We start from the raw sequence: 8,885 nt of genomic DNA on the forward strand, positions 1-8,885 counted from the left end.
TGGTGAGCAAACCTCCCACTCGGAGGCTTAGCTGCAGCCCAGTGCTCGCCTAAGTGTTTAAAATCCTACCGAGTGGTGAGCAAACCTCCCACTCGGGGGCTTAGCTGCAGTCCAGTACTCGCCTAAGTTTGAAAAAATCCTACCGAGTGGTGAGCAAACCTCCCACTCGGGGGCTTAGCTGCAGTCCAGTACTCGCCTAAGTTTTTGAAAATCCCACCGAGTGGTGAGCAAACCTCCCACTCGGAGGCTTAGCTGCAGCCCAGTTCTCGCCTAAGTATTTAAAATCCTACCGAGTGGTGAGCAAACCTCCCACTCGCGGGCTTAGCTGCAGTCCAGTACTCGCCTAAGTACGAAACACATCCCAATCCGCAAGGACGACAAGGTGCAAGTCGACTGCTACCTTCTCCTTCGGAGCTGCACCACAAATACAAAATTATTTCGAGTGAGGAACAAGTTCCACTCGACAGACAAGTCATGAAGATATTCAACGATAAATCAAGTTCGGATAAAACCCAAAGGTCCCAGACCGCAGATCAAAGTACTCGAGCCTTCAGCTCGACAGAGTTTAACGGTTACAAAATCCACTCGGCATTCCAAGCCAAATTTAAAGTGAAGCGTAAAGTTTTATTCCTCAGGCGGAGGACTGGAAGGGGCGACGAACTCGTCCAAGTCGACCCCGTCTGCAATGCGAGTGGTAGCAGCAATGAAAGTCTCCATGAAGTCTTGAAAGTTGTGCTTCCTGGTATTGGCAACTTGGATAGCAGCCAACTTATCTTCCTGCGCCTCCTTGCAGTGAACGCGGACCAAGGACAGAGCGACGTCAGCAACACATCTAGCAGAAGATTTCTTCCATTCCGTCACTCGACCTGGGACTTCACTCAGTCGAGTCATCAGGGACTCGAGGTCGTTTTGGAGCGTCATCCTAGGCCAGAGCGAGGTGTCGATCCGCGACATGGCAACCTTCAGTCGAGCAAGATAGTCAACCACGCCAGCAACATGAGATTCCAGTCAGAGCACATTCATAGCAGCCTCATCCTTCACTGGAGAATTGATGGGGTCCAAACCCGTCTCCACTCGACTGGTCTCCTCCTCGAAGTTCTGACAGAATTCTGCAAACTCAATTCAAAGATAAGTCAGTGGCTCTACATGAATATTGGTGACAACGATTCAGTCGAGTAGGAGTGGTTACCCTCAAGCATGACGAATAGCTTCTTGGCAAGTCCACTGAGATAAGCCTCCAGATCATTCCTCCTCCCTGCCAGTTCACTTGCCTTGTCATTCAGACCTATTTTATCATTCTTCAGACGGCTGACCTCTTGGTTAGCTGCGTCAAGAGCAGCTTTCAGTCTGGAGTTTTCTTTCTCAAGGTTTCCGACTGAAGCCAGTTTCTCTTCTGCAAGCTTCATTTTGTCCGAGGCCGTCTTCTGCGCTTCTGCAAGGTCAAGGTCCTTCTTCTTCAGAGCCTCCTCCATTTTGTCTGTGGAACAGCAAGTGAGATCAACATCGAGAATGGTCAGAAAGAAAAGACAGGCGTCAAAAGCTCACCAGCCATACCTTTTGCTTCGTCCCTCGCCTTCTGCAAGTTCTCCCGAGCAAGCTTCAAGTCAAGGTTGAGCTGGATCTGTTTGTTTTCCAACTCAGTATAGCGAGCTACAAGCTCGCAAGATTTCTGCGAATAATCAGTTGACAGATGTCAAAGGTAGGTTGCTTCCGAGCAACTAAGAGAAAAATTGCGACATCTCTAAGACTACAGCCGAATCAAAAACATTCGACAGTAGTCTCGGGGACTACACTCAGTGGGTGCACTCAGCGTGCCCCTACTGGTTCAAAAAAAGAGAAAAAGAAGAAGTTGACTGCCCGCAGTCAACCATGTCCAGTGGGTGCACTCAGCGTGCCCCCACTAGTTCAAAGATTCCATTCGACATGGCATGTCCAGACCGAGTGAAGAAGTTCAAATCAAGCAACACAATATAAAGACTATAGTCGACTGCCAGCAGTCCACCGTAGTCTCGGGGACTACACCCAGTGGGTGCACTTAGCGTGCCCCCACTCATCCAAAATATTCAATCGACACACCCAGTGGGTGTACAGATATAAAGATCTTCGAAAAAGAGAGCCTTCAGGTGACATATCCTAATAGAACAAGCAGTGATCGACTGACCTGGACATTGCTCTGAAGGGCTGAACTTGCGTCATAAGCTGCTTGGCTGGCTTCCCGGACCACCTTCACTTGCTCCATCATGATTCCTGCCTGGCGTATAGCCTCCTTAGCAGCGCCCACTTGATCCTCAGGGACGTGGTGCGTGGCAAAAAGTGAAGGAGGATCTGCAGTCGACGATGAAGGCCGGACACTTGTCAGAGGCACAACGAAGGTCACATCAGCCCTCAGCGGCACCTCGTCATCATCATCAGGGAGATCAATGACATGAGGGGGAGCTATAAGAAAAGTCCTAAGTTAAAGATGAAAAATCCAATCGACCGGAAGAGATCGTTAGTCGACTAAAAGCGGAGCATCAGAAATCATACAAGGGTTGGAGGTAACAGCATCTTCCATCTCTTGATCATCGTCCTTGGCAGAGATCTCTGAGGTAGCAGCACTGGAAATTTCGAAAATCAGACGGATTATTCAATGAATCGACCAAGGATCCGTCCACGGTCGACAAAGAAAAACAAGTTCTACTATTACCCGGAAATGGTGGGAACAGTCATCTTCATCTTGGGCAGAGCCTTGGGCGGCTTGGATGGCGTCGCTCGTGGATGCTTGGGAGCTTTTTCTGTCGGCGCCGGAGAAGAGGTCCGAGGGCGCTTCGACGACTGCCCAACAGGGACGGTCGCCTTACCACGTTCCCGCACAGGGTCGTGTGTAAGCTTGGATCTCCTTTCCGAGCGGGGAGGTTCGACTTCTTCCTCCTCCTCTTCACTGGAGTCGTCGTCGTCATCCCCTTCTCCTTCGCCGTCAGATTCCCACTCTTCTCTCTCTTCTCCACTTTCGCCCCCGCTCGCCTCCCCCTCCTCGGCCTGCTCCTGCGCTCCATTGGGTGTCGACTACATCTCAGTAATAGTCTGGAAGACAACAAACAAGACAAAAGTTAATCGACTGATTCAAAGAGAACAAACAAAGAAAGCAAGCTTACAGTCGGAAACGCAAAGTCAGACCTTGTCCACTTCATATGATTGGTCGAGTGGAGGAATCCTCCTGGCTCCTCGGGAGTTGTCCTTGTTCCCTGTGATACTTGACAGCCACCCTTCCAGCATCTCGTCAGTTACCTCCTCCGGGTGAATCCGAGTGGTGTCTTCGAGACCCGAGTACATCCACATCGGGTGGTCACGAGCCTGAAGCGGTTGAATGCGCCTCCGAAGGAAGACCTCCAACAAATCCATGCCAGTCACGCCCTCGCGGACAAGATGAACCACTCGCCGACCAGCACCTTGACTTGCGCCTTTTCTTCTAGCGTCACTTTCAGAGAGGCAGGTTTTTGTGCTTGGCTCAAAGAGAAAGGGGGAAGCCCAGTCGACTGTCCTGGGGTCACCTGGTCTTTACAGTAAAACCAGGTCGACTGCCACCCACGGACCGACTCGGGAAAAGTGATAGACGAAAAAGAGCTTTTTCCCCTCATCTGGATCGCCAGGCCCCCGCACAGCTGGATCACCTGCGTCCGTTTGTCACTCGACTTGGCTTTCTTGACCGACTGGGAGCGACAAGTGAAGATGTGCTTAAAGAGTCCCCAATGGGGGCGGCAACCCAAGAAGTTCTCACACAAGGAAACGAAAGCAGCAAGATACACAATGGAACTGGGAGTAAAATGATGGAGCTGCGCTCTGAAGAAGTTCAAGAAGCTCCGGAAAAAAGGATGAGGAGGCAGAGAGAATCCGCGATCAATATGGGTGGTGAGGAGGACGCACTCACCATCGAGAGGCTGGGGTTCGACTTCTTTCCCCGGGAGACGCGCAGATTCGTGGGGAATGAATCCCCCCTCAACCAGATCATCAAGATCATCTTGCCGAATCGCCGACGGCATCCAATCGCCCTGGATCCAATCCTTGGGCAGAGCGGTCCTCGAAGAAGATCCGCCCCGGCCGGACTTCTTCGCCTTCCCCTGCACCGCCGCCTTCTTCGCGCGCTCCAGAGCCGACGTCTTCTCCTTCACCATCGTCGCCGGCGAAGCTCGAACAGACCTGCTGCACCGAGGTGAGAGCGGAGGTGGCGGAGGATCTTGTGAAGGAAGGGGGAAAAGTGAAGGCGCACTGTTCGGGGGTCCCGAGCCGGCAGCTTATAAGGGGTCGCTTCTGAGTGACTGACTGGTAGGCCCAGGCAATCCTGCCAAATCCCGCAACAGGCGCGCGCGCTGTACGTGGCGAAAAAGGTGGCGTGGAGATCGAGGAGGTTCTGTTCTATCCCATCCGATTACTGCAGCCACTCCCGTCCCGCGCGCTTCCCGAAATTCAAATCCCGCAAAATCCACGGGCTATAGAACAACTCATCAAACGGAAGATCCTTTTCACACCATCACTCGGAACTTCACAAGTAAAGAAATTCACTCGACAAGAGGCCAAGAATGGATCAAGGCGACTGAAAGAAGTTGACAGCGTCATCTGTGACAATTGATCCAGAGCAAGACGTTCATATAGCACGAAGAACCAGTCGGAAGGATCCCCAACTCCTTCCCCACTCGAACCTCGATCCATTCGGGGGCTAATGATGAAGCTATGTACCTAGGGTAGGGGCATGGACCTGTCCTAAGTGCCCTACCCAAGGACATCCCTAGAAGAAGTCACCTTTTAATCGACTTGGAGGTATCCCACTCGACGAATTCAAGACACTTGACCACGAACCTATCACTCGACCACGAAACCAACCACTCGACTGCTAGGAGATCTAAAGTCACTCCGCATGCAAACGGTCGGTCATTAAGTAGCTTTTATGGTCATCATAGCACTTTATTAGGGGCGTTACCAGTAACGCCCAGCCTTAATGTACTTTAAACCCTGCATTACTGAGGGCTGGAGGGGCCTGACGAACTCTATATAAGCCACCCCCTCCTTAGTATCAAGGGTTCGCACCCCTGTTACTCATACGCACATAAATCAATCGACCGCCTCCGGGCACCGAGACGTAGGGCTGTTACTTCCTCCAAGAAGGGCCTGAACTCGTAAACCTCGTGTGCTTACAACTCCTCCATAGCTAAGATCTAGCCTATCCATTCATACCCCCCTACATTACTGTCAGAGTTAGAACCACGACAGGTCCCACCAAGGATAGAAGCGCATCTTGAAGACGCTTTTGCAAGGTGGATATCATTACATCAACATTATATAATAGATGGGGATACATACAAGGCTTAAAAATGCCGCAAGAATACATCAATATACATGAGAACAACATCTGACTACGGATGAAACATAAACAGAAACTCAAACAATATCCACCCTGCTAGCCCAAGCTGCCGACCTGGAACCTATCCCCTGATCGACGAAGAAGAAGAAAAACTCCAACACAAATAAGGATCGTTCTCACGTCATGATCATCGCATAACCTGTACCTGCAATTGTTGTGTAGTAATCTGTGAGCCACGAGGACTCAGCAATCCCATTACCATGGGTATCAAGACTAGCAAAGCTTAAAGGGGTAACGAAGGGGTAAAGTGGTGAGGTTGCAGTAGCGACTAAGCATGTATGGTGGCTAACTTACGAAGCAAGAGCGAGAAGAGGAGCTGAACAAGCGGACGTCAACTAGTAATGATCAAGAAGTGATCCTGAACTCCTACTTACGTCAAACATAACCCAAAAACCGTGTTCTCCTCTCGTACAACCCCGAAAAGAGACAATCACGGTTACACACGCGGTTGATGTATTTTAGAAGAGTTTACTTCAAGTTTACTACAACCGGATATTAACAAATTCCCATCTACCACATAACCGCGGGCACGGCTTTCGAAAGTTCAAACCCTGCAGGGGTGTCCCAACTTAGCCCATTATAAGCTCTCACGATCAATGAAGGATATTCCTTCTCCCAGGAAGACCTGATCAGTTCGGAATCCCAGTTACAAGACATTTTGAGAATGGTAAAATAAGTCCAGCAAAGCCGCCTGAATGTGCCGGAAAATCCCGATAGGAGCTGCACATATCTCGTTCTTAGGGCACACCGGATGAGCAAGACGTCGGGTTGGCATAGACCCTAATTGCCCAGGGGGCGCCGGACATCGCTCGGTTTGGGCCAGCACTCAGAGGAACACTGGCCCGGGGGGAAGGGGGTGGGGTAAAATAAAGATGAACCCCGGGAGCGCGACTCCCTAGGGAAAAAAGGCTTAGGTGAGGCAAATGTAAAACCAAGGTTGGGCCTTGCTGCAGGAGTTTTATTCAAAGCGAACTGTCAAGGGGGTCCCATAAATCACCCAACCGCGTTAGGGACGCAAAATCCGGGAACATAATACCGATATGACGGAAACTAGGGCGGCAAGAGTGGAACAAAACACCAGGCATAAGGCTTTACCAGGTATGTAGATGCATTAATAATATAAGAGATATTGTGATATCCCAACATAAACATAATCCAACATGGAGCAATCTTCATCTTCGCCTGCAACTAGCAACGCTATAAGAGGGGTTGAGTAAAAGCGGTAACATAGCCAAACAACGGTTTGCTAGGAAGGGTCACAAAGGTTAGAGGTTCATGGCAATTTGGGAGGCTTGATAAGCAAGTGGTAGGTAACGCGGCATAGCGATAGCATCGAGGCAACTAGCATAGCAATGATAGTAATAAGATCCAAGGTGACGGTCATCTTGCCTGAAATCCCGCTAGGAAGAAGAATGAGTCCATGAAGAAGATGAAACCACGAAGACGAACCAAGCGTAGACGAACGAATCCTCACGATCGCAACGAAACGAGAACTATCGAGAAGAAGCACACAACACGGTAAACACACCACATATGAACAAGGCATGATGCTCAACCAAGTATGATGCATTACAAGGCTACATGAAGCTACTCATGGCAAGAGATGATGCATACGAGAACAACACATCAAAGCAAGTTTAAATGAGGCCGGAAACATCATATAACAATTCCGGTAAGTCCTCATATGCAAATTTCGAAATTGATCCAGATCTGAATAAATCTTATGTTCAAGTTGTTAAACAGCAAGTTAAGATGCACCATGATGATCTACACGAAATTCTAGTCAAGTTACATATAAAGTTCATTTAATTCGGAGCTACGGCCTAGAAGATATGAGCAAAACAAGTTAAACATGGCATTGACGCAAAATACGTTCAAAGATCAAGCAAACACACTCAAAACATGAATGCCACAAGGTAACATGAAACTACATGCAAAACTAAGCAAGTTCCATGTTGAGCACACTCAAAACGGAGCAACGGTTCAACACATACACATTAAACAAGTTTAAAGGACAAGCTGTCCAAAACAGCAACTAGGCATATTGCAAGCACCAAAACAACATTCTAAAGTACCACAACATGAAAACAAATGGCATGGACATGATTTACAACTGAAGCTTAACAAAACATGAACAGTGAGCTATCTCCAGAAACTACTAGAACATGCTCAAAAGGACATGGCAAGATTGCAAATAATAACAGTTTCAGCAAGTGTAAAACAGCAACATTATGATAGCTTGTTTACAAGCATGGAACAGACGCATATGATATCCAAAATTAACAAACATGGCATGTGAACAGAGTACTCATAGCATACTTCAAATCAAGTAATTGGAGAAACTCCAAAAGAGGCATAGATTAAACAATATCAAGCTCATAACATGGCATGATGAAGTTAACAGAAAAACTGGAACATCATTTAGGCAAGTTAATGGCAATGAAAACATATGCTACAGGACATATATGAGGCATCAAAAGGCATGGAATGATAAAGCATAACATGTACAACAAAACATGTAAAATAAGCATCTCCACATTATGCATGGATTAATTGGTAGCATCAAGCAAAGATAGCTACATGATATAGCAGTTTCAGCATAACAGAACATTAACAGTAAGTAGCCCACTTCACAAGCTTGATGCACTCACTACAGTGCATAAAAGAAATACATGGCTTGCACCACTGTAAATAAGGCATGGAGATGCTCATAACACATATAGACTTCATGCTCGAAAGAAAATCACACAAAAAGATGCAAAAATGACAAATCATCAAGTTATAACAAGTTTCAGCAGTTAACATCACATAGCACTCTTGCAACGATGATTAGGGCATGAAGATGAACTCAAACAGTCAACGCCCAATTGAACAAAGTGAAGAGCATCTCATGATGAACATTTTGACATATTACACACACAAAATGGAGCAGTATGCACAAAGTTATGATGCAATGAACATGGGCACAAAATATCACAGACTTAGGGACTTCGCAGAAAAAATAGGTGAGCGTAGAATAGACAAAATGCGCACAGGCGGATTTTGAGGGGTAGCTCACCATGGGCTCGGCCCATCTAGAAAGAGGCCAGGCGGGCCGGCGGATCTGGGCCGGACCACGGGGCCAGCAGCTGGCGACGCGGTCGGGGCGCTGGGCGTCGTCCTCCTCCCGACAACCGAACGACGGCGGATCGGGGCTCCGGTGTCGGGGAGCTGCTCCGGCGAGAGGAGGATGCCGGAGAGGGCCGGAACGAGGAGCTACAGCGGGGAGACGGCGGATCCGGGGCGAGGTCGGCGGCGGCGGGGCTTCCCGCAGGCTCCAAGCTCGTGCTCCGGCAAGCTTCTGCCGGAGCGGCGGCGAGGTCAGGCGAAGGGGCGGGCGACGCGGAAGTGCTGCGGTGGCGACGCCGACAAGCAGGTGGTGGGGTGGAGGCGACGTCGGGCGAGCAGCGCGGAGGAGGTCGGCGGCGAGCACGGATGGACGCGCGGCCTC

This window comes from Triticum dicoccoides, chromosome 6A, assembly GCF_002162155.2.
Source record: "Triticum dicoccoides isolate Atlit2015 ecotype Zavitan chromosome 6A, WEW_v2.0, whole genome shotgun sequence".
Classification (NCBI taxonomy): Eukaryota; Viridiplantae; Streptophyta; class Magnoliopsida; order Poales; family Poaceae; genus Triticum; species Triticum dicoccoides.